Source organism: Lygodium microphyllum, chromosome 29 (genome assembly GCF_053477565.2).
Source record: "Lygodium microphyllum isolate KBCC chromosome 29, Lygodium_microphyllum_v1.1.10, whole genome shotgun sequence".
Taxonomy (NCBI): Eukaryota; Viridiplantae; Streptophyta; class Polypodiopsida; order Schizaeales; family Lygodiaceae; genus Lygodium; species Lygodium microphyllum.
The window spans coordinates 7424083-7441270 of NC_141163.1; the positions used below are offsets into that span (position 1 = coordinate 7424083).

General features: G+C 38.7%; 1 pseudogene; it reads right to left on the bottom strand.

Moving 5' to 3' along the window:
- Nucleotides 1–11036: 11036 nt before the first annotated feature.
- Nucleotides 11037–12486, bottom strand: LOC148010340 (acid phosphatase 1-like; annotated as a pseudogene).
- Nucleotides 12487–17188: the final 4702 nt, after the last annotated feature.

The window sequence follows — 17188 nt, forward strand, 5'->3', positions numbered from 1 at the left end:
TCATTGCTCAAACCCCATACAAAATACCAACACCACCTTTCTTGAAAATAAAAAGGTGTATCCAAAAGCATTGCCTCTAGACATGCTTATCACCACACCAAATTGTTCAACCTATAATGGCACATTTGTTTGTCTACTACACCTTGGTAGGTTACACTTGATGGATAAATCCATGTGCATTTTGGTCCAACATGAGCACTTGCAAAAAGATATAATGCATGTGCTTGTAGGAAACTTACATCAAATTTTTTGTCTCTCTTTTGTGAAATCCTTCGCAAGTGCATGTTGCTATGGACCATACCTCTTGTAGATATGGGGTCATATACATGTGCAAACATTGTTGGACAGCCTAGAACCTTGTGCACATGATCAAAATGCACCTAGATATCTTATAGACTTCCATCAAGACACATTCTATTTACTAAGTCCAATCCACTTTTAGGACAAGAGTAGATATTTTAGAAATATGGGGCTAGTGATGTGAGCCCAATTGCCTTGGAAACAAGACACATTGAATAAAAGGATATCTAAATCAATTCTTGAGATCCAGCATTGCCTCAAAACCCTTTGAGGTAATACTTTTGGCCCTTTTGGCTTGTTCCAATTATTTTACAATTATGTTTATACTTGAAAGCAGTGTTGCATACTCCATCGTGTTAGCTAATTCATCATCACCAATATCAAAATCCTTTTTATTTTTAGGCCCCATAAGCATGTCTAAAATAACATATTTTTCTATGGTGGTTTCTAGCTCTCATATAGTAAGAAATGGTTTCCCCTTTTCTTTAGAATGCAATTTCTCCTCAATCGTTTGAACATGTGCTCTATAATTCCTTCTTCATATCTATGGGTATCGTTTTCCTTATTTATTTATTTATTTATTTATGTACATACATACGTGCATACATAAGTATGTACGTACGTACATTTTACAATTATGTTTCTACTTGAAAGCAGTGTTGCATACTCCATCATGTTAGCTAATTCATCATCACCAATATCGAAATCCGTTTTATTTTTAGGCCCCATAAGAATGTCTAAAATAACATATTTTGCTATGGTGGTTTCTAACTCTCATGTAGTAAGAAATGGTTTCCCCTTTCTTTAGAATGCAATTTCTCCTCAATCGTTTGAACTTGTGCTCTATAATTCCCTCTTCATATCTATGAGTATCATTTTCCATATATGTAGGTAGGCAGGTAGGCAGGTAGGCAGGTATGTACGTACATACATATGTATGTATGTACGTACGTACGTGTGTACGTACATATGCATGTCTGTGTGTATGTATGTATGTATGTATGTATGTATGTATGTATGTATGTATGTATGTATGTATGTATGTATGTATGTATGTATGTATGTATGTATGTATGTATGTATGTATGTATGTATGTATGTATGTATGTATGTATGTATGTATGTATGTATGTATGTATAACACATCATTGCGAAGCCAAACTGATCATCTCTCCAATAATAGACGACTATTGGGAAAGTCTCAATGCATTCAGACATCTCTTCACAATGCCTACACATTAGTTTCTGTATTCTAGAGTTACTAATCCTTTTGGACAACTTCACTTCTAAATCATCATTCATTTCCTTTGCGTTTCATTTTGATATTGAAGACTGTTGAGATGGCAAGCTCAACATGTGCGGACATTGATGATGGATTGCCTAGCTAGATGAGTCCGCACGTCTACACTTAGCACGTTGGTGGTCATTATGATACTCACATGGCCACTGACTTATCACTTATTATATTTAGTTTGTTACACCTAACTACAGCTGGCAAAGATATAACACTAGTCGATTAGTGTAATCGATTATGCACTATTTGACTTAGAAGCCCACTTTCCTTTATGTTGTATCTTATCTATACTTTGTGTGCATTGTATAGTGAGTGGAAGAAGAAGAAAAAACTAGCAAGAAAACGTGTTGGCCTCCATGTCTCTTCTTGTGTTCTTGAGCGAGCTTCCTCTTGTGTATATAGTGTGTTTGGCGCAGCACCTTAAGCAAGTCCCCCCACCATGCGATTCTTGACATGGTATCAAAGCCGTGCCACTGAGAGAGTTTGATTTTGAAGGTTTAAGTGAAGGAGAAGAAGCAAGGTTTGATCAAGCAAGCAACGGGTAAGAAGCTCTCACATTCTTCTACTCTCTCTTGGTGGATAGTGCCTGTGGAGGCACCGGAAGCAAGGTCGAGCAAAAATCTCAGATTGCTGTGAGATTTTATGTACAAGCAGATCACTGTATATTCTACAAATTAACCCTTTAGGGATTTTCCACAGTTCTTTTGGGCGCCTAAGGTCGTTTCAGGCCCCGTTTTAGAGCCACAAGGTTGCAGGCAGCAGTTTTAGGGTACACTATGATTTTAGTTGTATTGACCGAAAGTGGGTGAGCAGGTTACAAATTGCGTATCTATAATTTTTGAGGCGTTTGCAAGAAGCAAATATAAGGTTTATCTATAAACAAGTTGCAGATTATATATACTATTGAGCAATTAGTGAAAAAGGTTTCTTGGTGTATTGATGTGCACGTGTTGTGAAAGATTGCAAAAGACTAGCTTGCTATGTTGTATCCTTGTTTGTGATAATGGCATAGAATATTGGAAATCCCATTATTGAGAAGCTCAACAAGAACAATTACCCTTCATGGAAGTTCCATGTGACAAACTTCCTCATTGGAAAGGGCCTTTATGAATTTGTTTTAGGTGAAGAAAATGAGCCAGAGCTGGGTATCCCTCCCGACTGAGTTAAAAGCATGGAAAGAGTAGAATGCGAAAGACAAAAAGGTGATGTACTGGCTATCCACAATCATTGATAATACTATGCTGGGACATATCAGGAATGCAGAAACTTCACATGCATCTTGGATAATTTCTGAGAGCACGTTTTCAGTAAATACAAAGGCACGAAAGATTCAACTCAAGCAAGAGTTGAATGCCTTGAAGAAAGGGAAAATGTCTATCAATGAGTATGTGTTGAAGTGAGAAGCATTGCAGATGCTTTAGCAGTGATTGATGCAATGATGAATGATGATGATTTGGTTTCATCCACTCTGAGTGGCCTTAACAATGAGAAGGCATGGAAATCATTTGTTACTTCAGTTTGTTACAAACTGAAGTAACACACTCTGATTGAACATGTCCAAGCATTTTACTCGAGTTCAGGAAGGGGACATGGTAGATCCTCTTTGAGAAACCGTGGTATGGGACGTGCTGGCGATAACAAGCAAAATAGGTTCAATCAATAGTTTGGTGAAATGCAGGTTTCTGGAGGTAGAGGAAACTTTAGAGGCAAGGGGAGCTCTAAAGGAAGAGGTGGATGGCAGAACAGAGACTCTGGAAATTCTATTATTTTTTGCCATTATTGTGGCAAAATAGGACATATTGTAGCCAATTGTTATGCTAAGAAGGATGATATACGCAGTGGTAAATTGCAGCAAGGAAACTATACATCCTCTTCACGATAGAATGAAGACAAAAATGAGTGTTTGTTTGTTATGCAGCATATGATGAATGTAGTTACAGGAAAGGGGACACATGATGATGTATGGTATGTCGATTTAGGTGTATCTAATCATTTGACTAGTCATGTTGAATGGTTTGGAGAGATGCAGGACTTACAAAACCCAAGTTATGTGCAGACGGGTGATGATTCATGCCACCCAATTTCACACATTGGAAAGGTTCCTTATCCTTGTATGATGGTGAGACAAAGCGTCTGACAAATGTATTACATATGCCATCAATTACAAAGCATCTAGTGTCTATTGGCCAAATGGTAGGGCAGGGGTTGCATGTTCGATTCAATACAAAAGGTTGTTTTGTACAAGACTTTAATGATAAGTGTAGGTTGGTCACAAAAGGAAGTAGAGTTGACCGAATGTTCACTTTAGATGCTGGAATTCCTACAATGGATGCTACTATGTATGCTAAAGGAAAATGAGTAGTTGCAGATATTGAAATATGGCATAAACATATTGGACATGCAAATGTGAAAAGGCTAAAATTAATGTGCAGAGGATTGGTTACAGGGTTGCCTTCTTTTAGAGTTGCAGAATTGCATAAAGTTTGTGAAGCATGCCAGTTTGGTAAGCAGGCAAGACAACCCTTCTCGCATGATAGAGAAGTGAGCAGAAATATACTTAATGTAGTACATACAGATGTTTGGGGGCCTACACAAAATGTATCTCTTGGTGGCAGCAAATACTTTGTCACATTTATTGATGGATGTTCAAGGAAGCTATGGGTATACTTCATGAAGGAAAAGAGTAATGTGTTTGAGCACTTCAAATCTTTTGGAGTAGCTGTTGAAATAGAAACAGGCTTAAAAGTGAAGTGCTTGAGATCAAATGGAGGGGGAGAGTAGCTCTCTAATGAGTTTAGTGGCTTCTTGAGGACTCATGGGATAAATAGGCAATTTACTTACAAGTATACCCCATAGCAAAATGGTGTTGCAGAAAGAAAAAATATGCATATTGCAGAAGTTGCATGGGCATTAATGGCTGAAAAGAATATGCCCAAACATTTTTGGTCTAAGGTTGTCCATACTACTATCTACATTATGAACAGAACTCCCACACTTGTAGTTCATGGGATGACTCCTGAAGAGTGCTTTACTGGCAAGAAGCCAGATGTATCGCACTTGAAGATATTTGGATGTGTTGCATATGTTCATGCGCCAAATGAGCTACAGAAGAAGCTTGATCAAAAGGCTAAAAAATGTATTTTTATTGGGTACTCTTTAGAGCAGAAAGGGTATTGATGTTATAACCCTGTCACATCTGAGTTTAGAGTGAGCAGGGAGGTTATCTTCGATGAGATGGGCAGCTAGTATGCACTTGCTGGTGATGTATTCGATGATGATAATGATCATGATAGCTATGTGCAAAAAGAAAAACAAGAATCACAGAGTCTTAGTGGACTAGAAACATCATCTGGTACTACACCTACAGTGAGCCCTTGGTCTGGGAGACTAAGGAGTAGCCCCACATCTTCAGGTGGATCTATATGTATTGCAGGGAAGCACAAAGGAAAGAAGAAAGTGCTGGATGGTAATGATGCATCTACTAGTCTTTTGGGATTTGATGGAGATTCTAGTGGTTCAGAGAGTTTGGATGATGAGCTTGGCATTCCTTCAGCCATGACACTAGGTGTATAGAGAGCTCATAGTAATGTAAATGCTCCATTGAGTGATCCGATGGTACGCAAATCTAGCAGGGTCAAATACCCTATTAAAATATTTGGTTTTGAAGGTTATGCATCTCACCATTATGCTTATATGGTGAAACTAGTTGAGGATGTTGAGCCCACTTCTTTTAAGGATGATGTTGGTCATGCTCATTGGGATGCAGCAATGGATGAGGAGATGGCTGCATTAGAAGCCAATACGACTTGGGATTTGGTACCCTTACCTAAGGGTAAGAAAGCTATTGGCTGTAAGTGGGTTTACAAAGTCAAGCATAATGCAGATGGTTCATTTAGCAGGTATAAAGCTAGGCTAGTTGCAAAAGGTTATGCTCAAATATATGGCATAGATTATGAAGAGACATTCAGTCCAGTTGCTAGGATGGCAACTGTTAGATGTGTGATTGCCTTGGCAGCAGCCAAAGGTTGGATTTTGCAACAAATGGATGTTAAGAATGCCTTCTTACATGGTGAACTACAAGAAGAAGTGTATATGGAGCAGCCAGCAGGTTATGAGGATTTAGAGCATCCCACATATGTGTGCAGGCTAAAGAAGGCGCTCTATGGGCTAACGCAAGCACCTAGAGCATGGTCTGTTAAGATTGGAGAGTATCTTGTCAATGTTGGATTTTGTATTTATGATGTTGATCACTCACTTTATGTGAGAAAGGGAGATGCAGGGTTGGTCATCATAGTCATCTATGTGGATGACTTGATTATTACAGGTGACAGTGACAATGGGATTGCCGAAGTTAAGGACTTCTTGAAGAAAAAGTTTGAGATGAAAGATTTGGGTGAGCTGAGATACTTTCTTAGTATTGAGGTGATCAGATGTGATGATGGTATATGGCTATCCCAAAGGCAATATGGCTTGGATATGTTATCCAAGTATGGTATGACAACATGTAAGCCTCTTTCAGTACCATTGGAGCAAAATGTAAAGCTGAGTGCTGATGTTAGAGATGAGATAGAAGACCCTACTATGTTCAGGAGGATAGGAGGGAGTTTGATTTACATGACTATCACAAGGACAGACTTGAGCTATGTTGTTGGTCTTGTCAGCCAATTTATGCAGATGCCTAGAAAGCCTCATTCGGATGTAGTTAGACACATATTGAGGTATGTGAAGTCCACTTTACATTATGGACTTTTTTATGAGGCAGGTAAGGACGTACAAGTCTTTGGATACACAGATGCAGATTGGGCTAGTAGCATGTCAGACAGAAGATCTACAAGTGGATTCATGTTTTCCGTTGGTAGTGTAGTAGTTACATGGAGCAGCAAAAAGTAACCTACAGTTGCTTTATCGAGTACAGAGGCTGAGTACAGAGGTGCTGCTATGGCAACATGTGAGGTGGTATGGTTGCAAAAGTTATTAGGTGATTTGAATGTGCATGGAGATGGTCCAGTTGTCATTCATTGTGACAACGTGAGCAACATACAATTAGCTAGGAATCCAGTGTTCCATGCTAGGACAAAATACATTGAGGTGCACTACCACTTTGTGAGAGAGAAGGTACTTGCAAGAGAGATTGACTTGGTATATGTCAGCACACAGGATCAGATAGCTGACATTTTTACAAAGGCATTGGGTGCAAAGAAGCTTCGAAAGTTTTGAAGCTTACTTGGAGTTGCAGAGATAGAGTTAAGCTTGAGGGGAAGTGTTGAGATGGCAAGCTCAACACGTGCAGACATTGATGATGGACTGCCCGGCTAGATGAGTTCGCACGTCTACACTTAGCACGTTGGTGGTCATTGTGATACTCGCATGGCCACTAACTTATCACTTATCATATTTAGTTTGTTACACCTACCTACAGTTAGTAAAGATATAACACCAGTCGATTAGTGTAGTCAATTATGCACTGTTTGACTTAGAAGGCCACTTTCCTTTATCTTGTATCTTGTCTATACTTTGTGTATATTGTATAGTGAGTGGAAAAAGAAGAAAAAACCTGCGAGAAAATGTTTTGGCCTCCATCTCTCTTCTTGTGTTCTTGAGTGAGCTTCCTCTTGTGTGTACAATGTGTGTTTGGCGCAGCACCTCAAGCAAGTCCCCCCTCCACGCAATTCTTGACAAAGTCTCATGTAATGGAAACAATCCAAATTAGTACATCTAAGGTGTCCAAAAGACCTACTAAAACACGCAACACTATCAAAGCAACCATTAGTACTTATAATATATTCTATCGAATGATAACAATCATTCTTTTGCTCCATAAAATAAAGGAGTAAGTATCACATGGTAGAAGCTCAAGTGCAGCATCATAGCTCCTTAGAAGATTAAGAAGCTTTTGAAAGTCCTTAACAATTTTGCATAGCAACATGCAAGCCACTATTTAAATACATGCTTGAACTAGTTCGGTGCAGGATTTAGAAAAAAACCATCTATACCATTAGACAACTATATTGGCTCCAAATTACATTGTTCAATGCTCAAGAATAGAGGATTCAAAGGAAAAGGTTTGCCTTGAAGGTGAAAATAATCCATGGATATTGCAAGTCTATATTCAACATATTCTTGTGGAAAAAACAAAACTAGCTTCTAACCTTCCAAATATCCAAAAATAGTGATGTCTTTAAGCATGACCCCAAATAAGAAAAATAAAATCTTATAATGGTATAAAAGGTCTCAGTGAAGATTGCTACACGTTTAAGAATTGCATAAGCATCACTAAAGGACCCCATTATATCATATCTAGCCATGCAAGAAATATAAGCATCAACCTAATAAAATCATAAATACTTCCTTTTACCTAGTATATTTTTCATATAAGAAAGAAAACACATCCAAGAGGGGTCCATTTTGCCAGCATGAATGCAATTCATTGACCATTATGTCTAACATATTTCAAGATACAAATAACAAATCACTTTTTAAGATTCATAAAGGTAGTGCTAATAATACAATATTACATTTTCCTTTTATCTGTAGTGGGACATTGCTCTTATAGTATGGCACATCAAATTGAATATGCCACAATCTCCTATTTGTATCATGAATACCAATATATCATTGAGTTAGTTAGGGTGGAAGCTTGGTTGCATAGTGGCATGGAATGAGGGAGTTGTACATTTCTTTGTCTCGAGTGTTTACCCTTAAACTCTAAACTTAGGGTGATTGGTGGTGAGAGAGAGAGAGAGAGAGAGAGAGAGAGAGAGAGAGAGAGAGAGAGAGAGAGAGAGAGAGAGAGAGAGAGAGAGAGAGAGAGAGAGAGAAGTAATTGATAAGTGAGAGAAGTAAACAAAAAATAGAAAGAAATGAAGGATAAATGAATTTGGTTGGGAGTGAAAGGGGGAGAGAGAGAGAGAGAGAGAGAGAGAGAGAGAGAGAGAGAGAGAGGAGAGAGCTATTTCTTTCCACCATCATGCCTATTGCTTGCCACCATCATGTCACTTTGCTAGCAACTACTTAGACCCACTAATTCCTTGGAGCATCCGCTTGTAGCCACCACCTTGACTTGCATCCATAGCCATATGCTCTCATGGGACTCATGGAATTCTCTCTCTCTCTCTCTCTCTCTCTCTCTCTCTCTCTCTCTCTCTCTCTCTCTCTCTCTCTCTCTCTCTCTCTCTCTCTCTCTCTCTCTCTCTCTCTCTCTCTCTCTCTCTCTCTCAATGAAACCCAAAACAAGGCACTGCACAATGCACAACGCCATGTTGAGAGAGAGAGAGAGAGAGAGAGAGAGATGGAGGATGTGCTCAACACAAACCTATCAAAGGAACAAGCATGCTTGGGAATGCATGGTTATGAGTATTCATCCATTTTCAAGAAATGTGATGCAAGCTTTTCCACAATCCAAACTAGTGGATTGCCAAATGTGGCTTGCTTGTTGAACCCTAGGAAGTACATCATTATATGCATGCTCCGCATGAGGTTTCAAGGACTTCATTGATTGTAGACTCTCAACTTTCTCTCTCAAAAACATCTTATATATCAATACTAATACATGCACCTCAAAAACACCTTACCTATCAATACTAGTACATGAGAGCACTTACAAAAGAAACCTTCCAAAATCAAACGCCCACATCCTATAATCATGCTTGAGCAAGAGCACAAAGAAAGCAACAAAAAATTGTTTACATTCAACCATGCACAACCAAGAGCATACAGGAAGCATCACAAAACAAAAATAACCAAACAATAGAAGTGCAATAGGTCTATTCAAATCTAGATGAGTCAAAATTTGATGTGATCATGGGCATTTTAGTATATGTAATGTCCATGAGGCAAACAATGTATATAGATGGAACATTAAAAGTCCAATGGGAATAAACCCATTGGTGAACCCATAAGTAGGTTAAATGGAGATACCCATTTAAAAATAATAATAATCATGTCTCCCTCATGGTGGTTCTTTGAGATCCCTTACCAATACCTCCATCGAGGGTTTTAAAAAAATAGCCCACAACAGGCCCATGTGTGTTGTACATATATTCCAGGGACACCATCCCAAGGCCAAGCAACCCTAGAATTAGATATATGTTGTTATTGCATTCCCCAATGTTAGGTCCCACATAACTAGATATAGGTTGCAATTTGTGTCAATCATGCATTCCCCGACATTAGATCATGCTAAACTACAGTAACAAGTGAATCATAATAGATATGGAACTATGTACAATACTTGTGTTAAAATCAGTTGGCCTACCTTGCAAAAGAAAACCAAAGTTTTCTCAACAATTATGGAGACACAATCTACTCACTAGAAATTAGGGCACCAAATGTTTATGTGGGCTAGAAATTAGGATTTGGAAGGTTGAAATATGTGAGCAAGAACTCCCTTATTTCCAATGGAGTAAGAACCAAGGCCAATAGAATGATGCATCTCTCACATCATGCCTACACAGTCTATTTTTTTAAAACCATGATTGTTGGCATGACTATTGTGATAGTCGTCATATTTCACGTTCATAATACTTCAAAGGCAATGAGACTATGCAAGTGCATACATGAGTTTAGTAAAGAAAGCATTCATTGTAAGCCATCAACTCTCTCTCTCTCTCTCTCTCTCTCTCTCTCTCTCTCTCTCTCTCTCAAATTAGGGTATGGAGCCCCGCCCTATTTTGGGTGAGAGAGAGAGAGGTCTTCCTCATATGTGTCTAATGTCAGACACATTATAGATAGAAGTTGACTTTCCTGTTGAGAATCATGGACCTAGAACTAGATGAGCTATGGTGAATGCAAATCAAGCACACGATACATTATTAGAATGAGAAATTGTAACTCAAGAGAATTGGGTTCCAAGATAGATTAGCTTGGACTCATAAACACAATCTTGAGTGACTCAAAATGATAGTGCCATTCCATTCAAAATGAGTGTCAAGTACATGCCTTTATAGCTTTTTGGATAGTACCACTTTTCTCCTCTGTGCTTATGGGATTTTAGATATCTCTTCGTAGAGCTTCCAGAGCATATATCTTTGTCATATCTCTCATACAAAGCCACTTATAGGCAAGCATTATTTGCTATTCTCAATATCCCCCCTCAAATGATGAGTTCCTATTCCTGTTGGCATTTGCCCCCCCTACATGCGGACATGGACCAGGAGACTAGCTCTTTGGCAGCCTTAGTCAGGTCAATCTTGAAACTTTGCATTTTGGTAAGGGTTTTTACATACACTATGGAAAAAACATAATCCACTAAGGGAGATCCATTATGAAATATACTTTGTTTGTCAGCAACGAAAATTTCTTTATCTTCGTCTTGCTTCTTTGGGAACCTTTGGTGATCAAGATCTTCTTGGTGTCTTTGGTCTTCTTTGACTCCTTATGCCCTCGTCCCTTTTGTTAATGTGTGGTACTTCTCTTTTATTCTTCTTGACATAGTCTTTTTACTTCATGTTTTTATGAGTGCTTTGACTGGACAAGCTCTCTTTGCTAATTTGTATACCTTGGCTGGAAGGGTTCTATCTACTTTTCTGCCTAAGGATTAGACCTGACCATCCTGAATAACCCGAGCGCTGGAGACTCTCTTTAGAGACATTTCTCTGTATCTCATCCCCGCATGTTAAGAAGAATACACTCCACTGATCATCTATTAACTAGTTATATAAAGCCAGGATGGATTGAATTGGAGGAGCCATTGCTTGTGTTTCCCGTATCACCCATGCAAACCTGTTGAACGGAATAGCACCGAAATGATTTATTAAGTAATACAATATGTGACTTAGGACTATATCATCAATGTCGAAAAACCAGGCATATTTTCCATCATCATTGCATGCAACACCTTTTGCATATGACATGGCCTCCTGAGCCATGAGATCCATATCTGCAGCGTAATTTCCGCCAAGCATGTAGTTGCTCACATAATCCACACAGTTCAGGGGGATGATAGCCCAGCCGATAATATTGCCAATCTTCGCATTCAACCTCCAGCTCTCGCATGCAAACTATACACCTTGCGCAGTGATATCAAAATAGTTGCAAGATATGGTGGAGACATTTGAAAACAAGAAAGCGAAGAACCAAGCGATCTCCTTCATCTCTGTCAAAGTGAAGCAGCAACCAGCAATGCGTGCTTGTGGCAAGAGACTCTCAGCTTATCGGAAGGCAATCCAAAGGCCACGGTGATGTGTGCCTCTGACAGGAAACCTGGGCCTATCTACCGGGGCTTTTCAAGGCACGATGAGAAGATGGGGAGCAGCAGCAGCAGCATTTCGTGGAAGTGCTGGGGCTTGATGGCAAAACCCATCGATTTGCAAGTGGCAGTAAGGCTGGAATCGATGTGGATAGGATCAACAGTCGCCTGCATCCAACAGGCTCGAAAGGACAGCAAGGAGCCTGCCGATTTTGGCCCTGATGCACCACTTCTACATTACGGTAACGCTTGGACGTTGCATGCCATAGCAGTTCTCCAATCTGGGCTGAAACCGCCTCCCAAGCAACAGTCAATTTCACAGCATGTGGCCTATCGGAAGATGATTCCAAAAACAAAGAAGGCCACAACAATGCGCCTCTATGGCAGGGAAACTCTGCTTGTCCAAACGGCAAAGAATGCCACAACGATGTGCGCCTGTGATACAGGAAACCTCAGCTTATCACAAGAAGAAAGCTCCTGCAAATATGAGAAAAAAAATCAGTGTTGGAGGAACGATAGCGGGACCGATTGTAGAGCTTGCAAAGAAGAAATCGCACCACTCGCTACCTAGCTCAGCCATGGCTCCGATACCATGTTGAGAATCATGGACTTAGAATTAGATGAGCTATAGTGGATGCAAATCCAACACACAATACATGATTAGAATGAGAAATTGTAACTCAAGTGAATTAAGTTCCAAGATAGATTAACTTGGACTCATAATCACAATCTTGAGTGACTCAAAACAATAGTACCATTCCATTAGAAATGAGTGTCAAGTACATGCCTTTATAGCTTTTTGGATAGTACCACTTTTCTTCTCTCTGCTTATGGGATTTTAGGCATCTCTTCCTAGAGCTTCTAGAGTATACATCTTTGTCATATCTCTTATACAGAGCCACTTATGGGCAAGCATCATTTGCTATTCTCAACATTTCCAAAGTTGGTCTAACTAAGAGAAGCAATGAAATATTTCTCACATGGCCACAAGGTTTCCCAGTTTTGCCACAAGTTATGGCAATTGAGTTGGACAAGTCCGCCGGCATACAAGCCCATGACAACACAAAAAGTAGAGGGAGTGGCCTAGCCTAGCAATGTCCAATCGCATTTGGCTAGTTTGTTAATCATCATAGAGAAGCTGATAGAGAGCTACTCCACATGCATGTTTTGGCAGGATAGATGCAGTGATGAATTGTGACAAAACTATAGATGGGTTGGGAAACATGTGAGTCACAAACAACCACAACACATTGAGAGACCTACCACACTTAGTGTGAAGATGGCATCACCACAACACCATATGTCTTTTATTCACTTCATAATAGTCATTTAGATCTATGATTAGGCCCTACAAGAGGAGCACAATCTCATCTATAACCTTCGAAAGGAAGGAGGAAGAGGCAATGGCACAAGAAAAGCCCTCGGGGTAGCTATGTGTCAATTGTGTTGCTCTCTGCAAGGAAGACTTGGCCAATGAAGGTGAACCTATATCACCTAGTTCTGTCAAACCTCAACCACCCACACGCCTTAGACCTTTCTATGAGTGGAAATCATTCTTAACACTGGCCGTAGATCTAGCCGAAGACATAGGGGATGACGTGATTGCTTGCCTTAGACGCTTAGATGCCACATTCATGTCACTGCCTCTGAGCTATGTCCACTTGGACTTGGACATGTTGCAAGAGCCCTTAGCAACCAAAGTTTGTACAATAACGTGTTCATGGGACACATTCGAATTCACATTCATCAAAGCACCCCGCTCAGCTCTTCAGAGTTGCTCAGCACTGAAATATCTAGAGGAGCAAGCCATCAAACAGTGTCTCATTACCCAAAAGAGGGCACAACACGGTGCCTTGCTTTGGGGCACATAGAGAGAGGGGGGAAGTGTGCATCTTCTCTCTCTCTTCTCCCTCTATCTATTTGCCTCGAATTTGGGTACAGTGCCATACCCTCTTTTGGGGTAGAAAGTCTTTGTAATCAGCTAAGTCTTTGTAGAAACTCAAGTTTAAAATATAGGCAATGTTGGATCTTGTGTGATGGTACTAGATTTTGAGAGTCTCTATCTCAAGATTCAATGTGGTTCCTTTAATGAGAAACAAAGTTGCATTGTCCTTCACTAGTAGTTCTAGAATCCTATGCAATGTATACCAATTGGCAAATGAGTTGTATTTAATGTTTTCCCTTTGTGCTTTTCAGATACATTTTCATTTAGGGATAAAAAACTAAAGGCACTAATGGCATCCTAGGTATGCCTTAATATGGATGCCATGCATTGTTGAAATTATCATGAGATATCCACTTTCCCCTTCAATTCATCTGTGGGTTTATAATTATGAGTATGCTTAAGCCCAACATTAAAGGCCTTACCTCAAGCTAAAAGACAAGGGAAAGAAGCAAGTAGCTTAGGGAATATTACTTCTACCTCCTTGGATATTCATGATACCCATGTTGATACACTTGATGTTAAGAATAGAGTGGCTGAGACCAACATGCATGACGTAATGGACACTTGACTAGAGGTAGAGAATCAATGTTATGATGGATTGGGAGGTAGTGTTGAGGTAGAAGCGTACGCGCTTATAAATTGTACCTTATGGTGTACAACCCAAGATTGCACCATTGGATGATACTAGAGAGGAGATAAAGATATATATGGATAGTGAATGTACCTAGAAGGGTGCTTTTCAAGTCTCTCTATGGACATTTTAGAGAGGAGAGAGTAGTCATAGATGAGATTGTAGGACAATGGGTTTGCCATTTGGTGAGAATTTAACATGCAATTTGAACAAGAGTTGCAAAATAAAAAAGAACTACAAATTCTATCTATCTTGGAGGGAAATCATTGCACAAGTATGGATAGGCAATCAACTAGTCATATAGTTAAGAAATAAAGAAAAACATTATTCAGTCCTCATAGTGATTGATCCTATGAGAATGAGAAAATTTCCCTTCTATCAAGCTTTCAAAGGATAAATTAGTGAGTTTTTCTTACTTTAATCTATGCATTGAAATCTTCTACCAATGCCTTCCTTTTTTCATGCCTTACTAAGTTTGTTTAGTTGAGTAGTTTGAAAACACATGCTTCAATTACCACAACCTTGAGGGATGAGATTGTGAATTGTGTAAATATACGTGAGGCAAGTGGCAAAAGACTATTTGAGAGACTTTTTAGAAAGAGATAGGAGGTTGATTTCACAAATCAAAAAGAAGAACACAAAAGGTATCAAGCCATGGTATCCTTTGACAAGCCATTACCTAGTCAAACTAGTTCACACTGCAAGTATGCAATACACATTCACATGTCTTTATTACTCTCAATAGTCTTGTTTCTTGAATGTTCTTTCTTTTTCTTGAAATTTTTCAAATAATTCAAACTCTTATGAAGAAAATGGATCGATTTTGAGTTGAAGAAGGTGGAAGAGACCCATGTCAATGAGTTGGCCTTACATTATGAATAAACAATATGAAAGGTAAAGATTTCTTTTTTTTTTTGCATTTTCAATTGAATGCCATTTTTTTGCTTGGTGAATTGAGATAAGCTCTACTTGGTGATTCCTCTTTTCTTAAACCATTAATTATATATTGGTGATATCATCAATCCCAAGCTTGAAGATAAGTGGTGAGAAAACTATTATCTTAATAAGTGGAAGCATACAACTATGTCACATTGGAAAAGCTAAACATGCTTTCCCTTTGTTTTGACCACAAATATATATTGGATTTTGTTTCTTGAATCAAGAAAGGCTAGGAGAATCTCATTTTGCCTTCCTCTAGGTGATCATCAATATGAAATCATGTGTGTTATGTACTTGCTTTGAGAATCTTAACAATTATGTGTTGTGATGGACAATTGGCAAACTATGGATGTGTTTTCTTCTATTATTGTAGATAGCTTAAAAGAGATATATTGTTTGAGGAAATATTTTGGAAGGCTTGAAGTATCTTTCTTTTGACTTTGTGGATGTCCCTAGGGGTGTGATCATTCCATGCAACTATATACTATTAGACTATTTTGAGGAGCTCAAGCTTGAAGGATTAAATTACTTGCTCTCCTTAGAAGTTCTTGTATATGAAAGGGAGAAAGGAGATAAATTAAAAGGGAGAAGATCATTTAAAGGAAAGGGAGGAATAAAGAAAAGACTTGTTCTCCTTAGAAGTTCATGTAGAGGAAAGGGAGAAAGGAGATGAATTAAAAGCATTATAGAATTTGGACTTAGTGCAGTTGGCTCCTCAAAGACTACTTTACAAACATGTACATGTGTTATTCTCAAGTGTTGGTTTACAAAGAACTTCATGTGTTGGTGTTAAAAAATTATGGTCTTGCATTATAGATTGTTGTTCTTTGTATTTTTATATAATGACTAGATTTTTCCATCAATAAAAGAGAAAAGTCACATTGTTGTGATTTCGATAAGGACAAAGATTTGGCTTATCATTTGAAAGCAATGATGGTAGTTGTATGCGTACCCCTCCTATATGCACAAGATTTTTTGATGGAACTAGAGCATTACCCTTTGTGGATAGACATGGACCAACGTTTTACATTGGAAAGGGAGAAAGAGATTTACTTGGGCATGAAGTGTGATAGACAAAATGATGTGGAGGAGAGATAGTAAAGAATAGAAAAGTGAAAATGTTTATAATAGGTATTTCATTCTTCTTTTGTGCTTTGTCATTTTGAGTGTATTATGGGTATGATATTGGATGTTTTGATTTTATAATAGTATTTTGCAGATGCACATAAAAAAGACAATGGCTATAGAGAATAAGATGTTGTCTCACATGAGGATATCTTAGATGAAGATATGTTGAGTTCACTCTACAAACTTGAATCTTTGGAATTCTACATGTGGAGTACGGTGTTTTGTTGTTTTCTGAGCTAACATATACATGACATTCAAATTGGGGATTAATAAAATTTAAGACAGGCAACAAGATTTATATTTATTTCACAACATGATCTTATTCACAAGCCTATCAATGTAGATGGCAAGTTCATCGCATTGGATGGAGACTATGTGAGCATATGCAAGGACTTCTTGGATGGGAACAAAAATGTTGCTTTTTCAAACATTCATGAGTTTATGTTGGTTCATCGACCTATTGGAGCAAATTATACTAGAAAGGGGAGGGTTATGGAATGGGCTACAATTCTCATATTCTTGGACCTTCCATTTGGAGGTTTGAATTTTGGTGATGTCCCTATCCCCCATGGGATAAAATTTATAAGAATCATGTGCATTATGGTATTTATTTGGCCTTCTTTATTGTAATAAGGGGTAGATGATGTTTATGGTTGTTGTGTTATGCCTAATGAGGTTCCATTTATCTTAGAAGAGTGTCATGACTCCTCTTGTGGAGGGCACTTTGCTAGATGGTTGACTGCACAAAAAGCCTAAAGAGTTAGA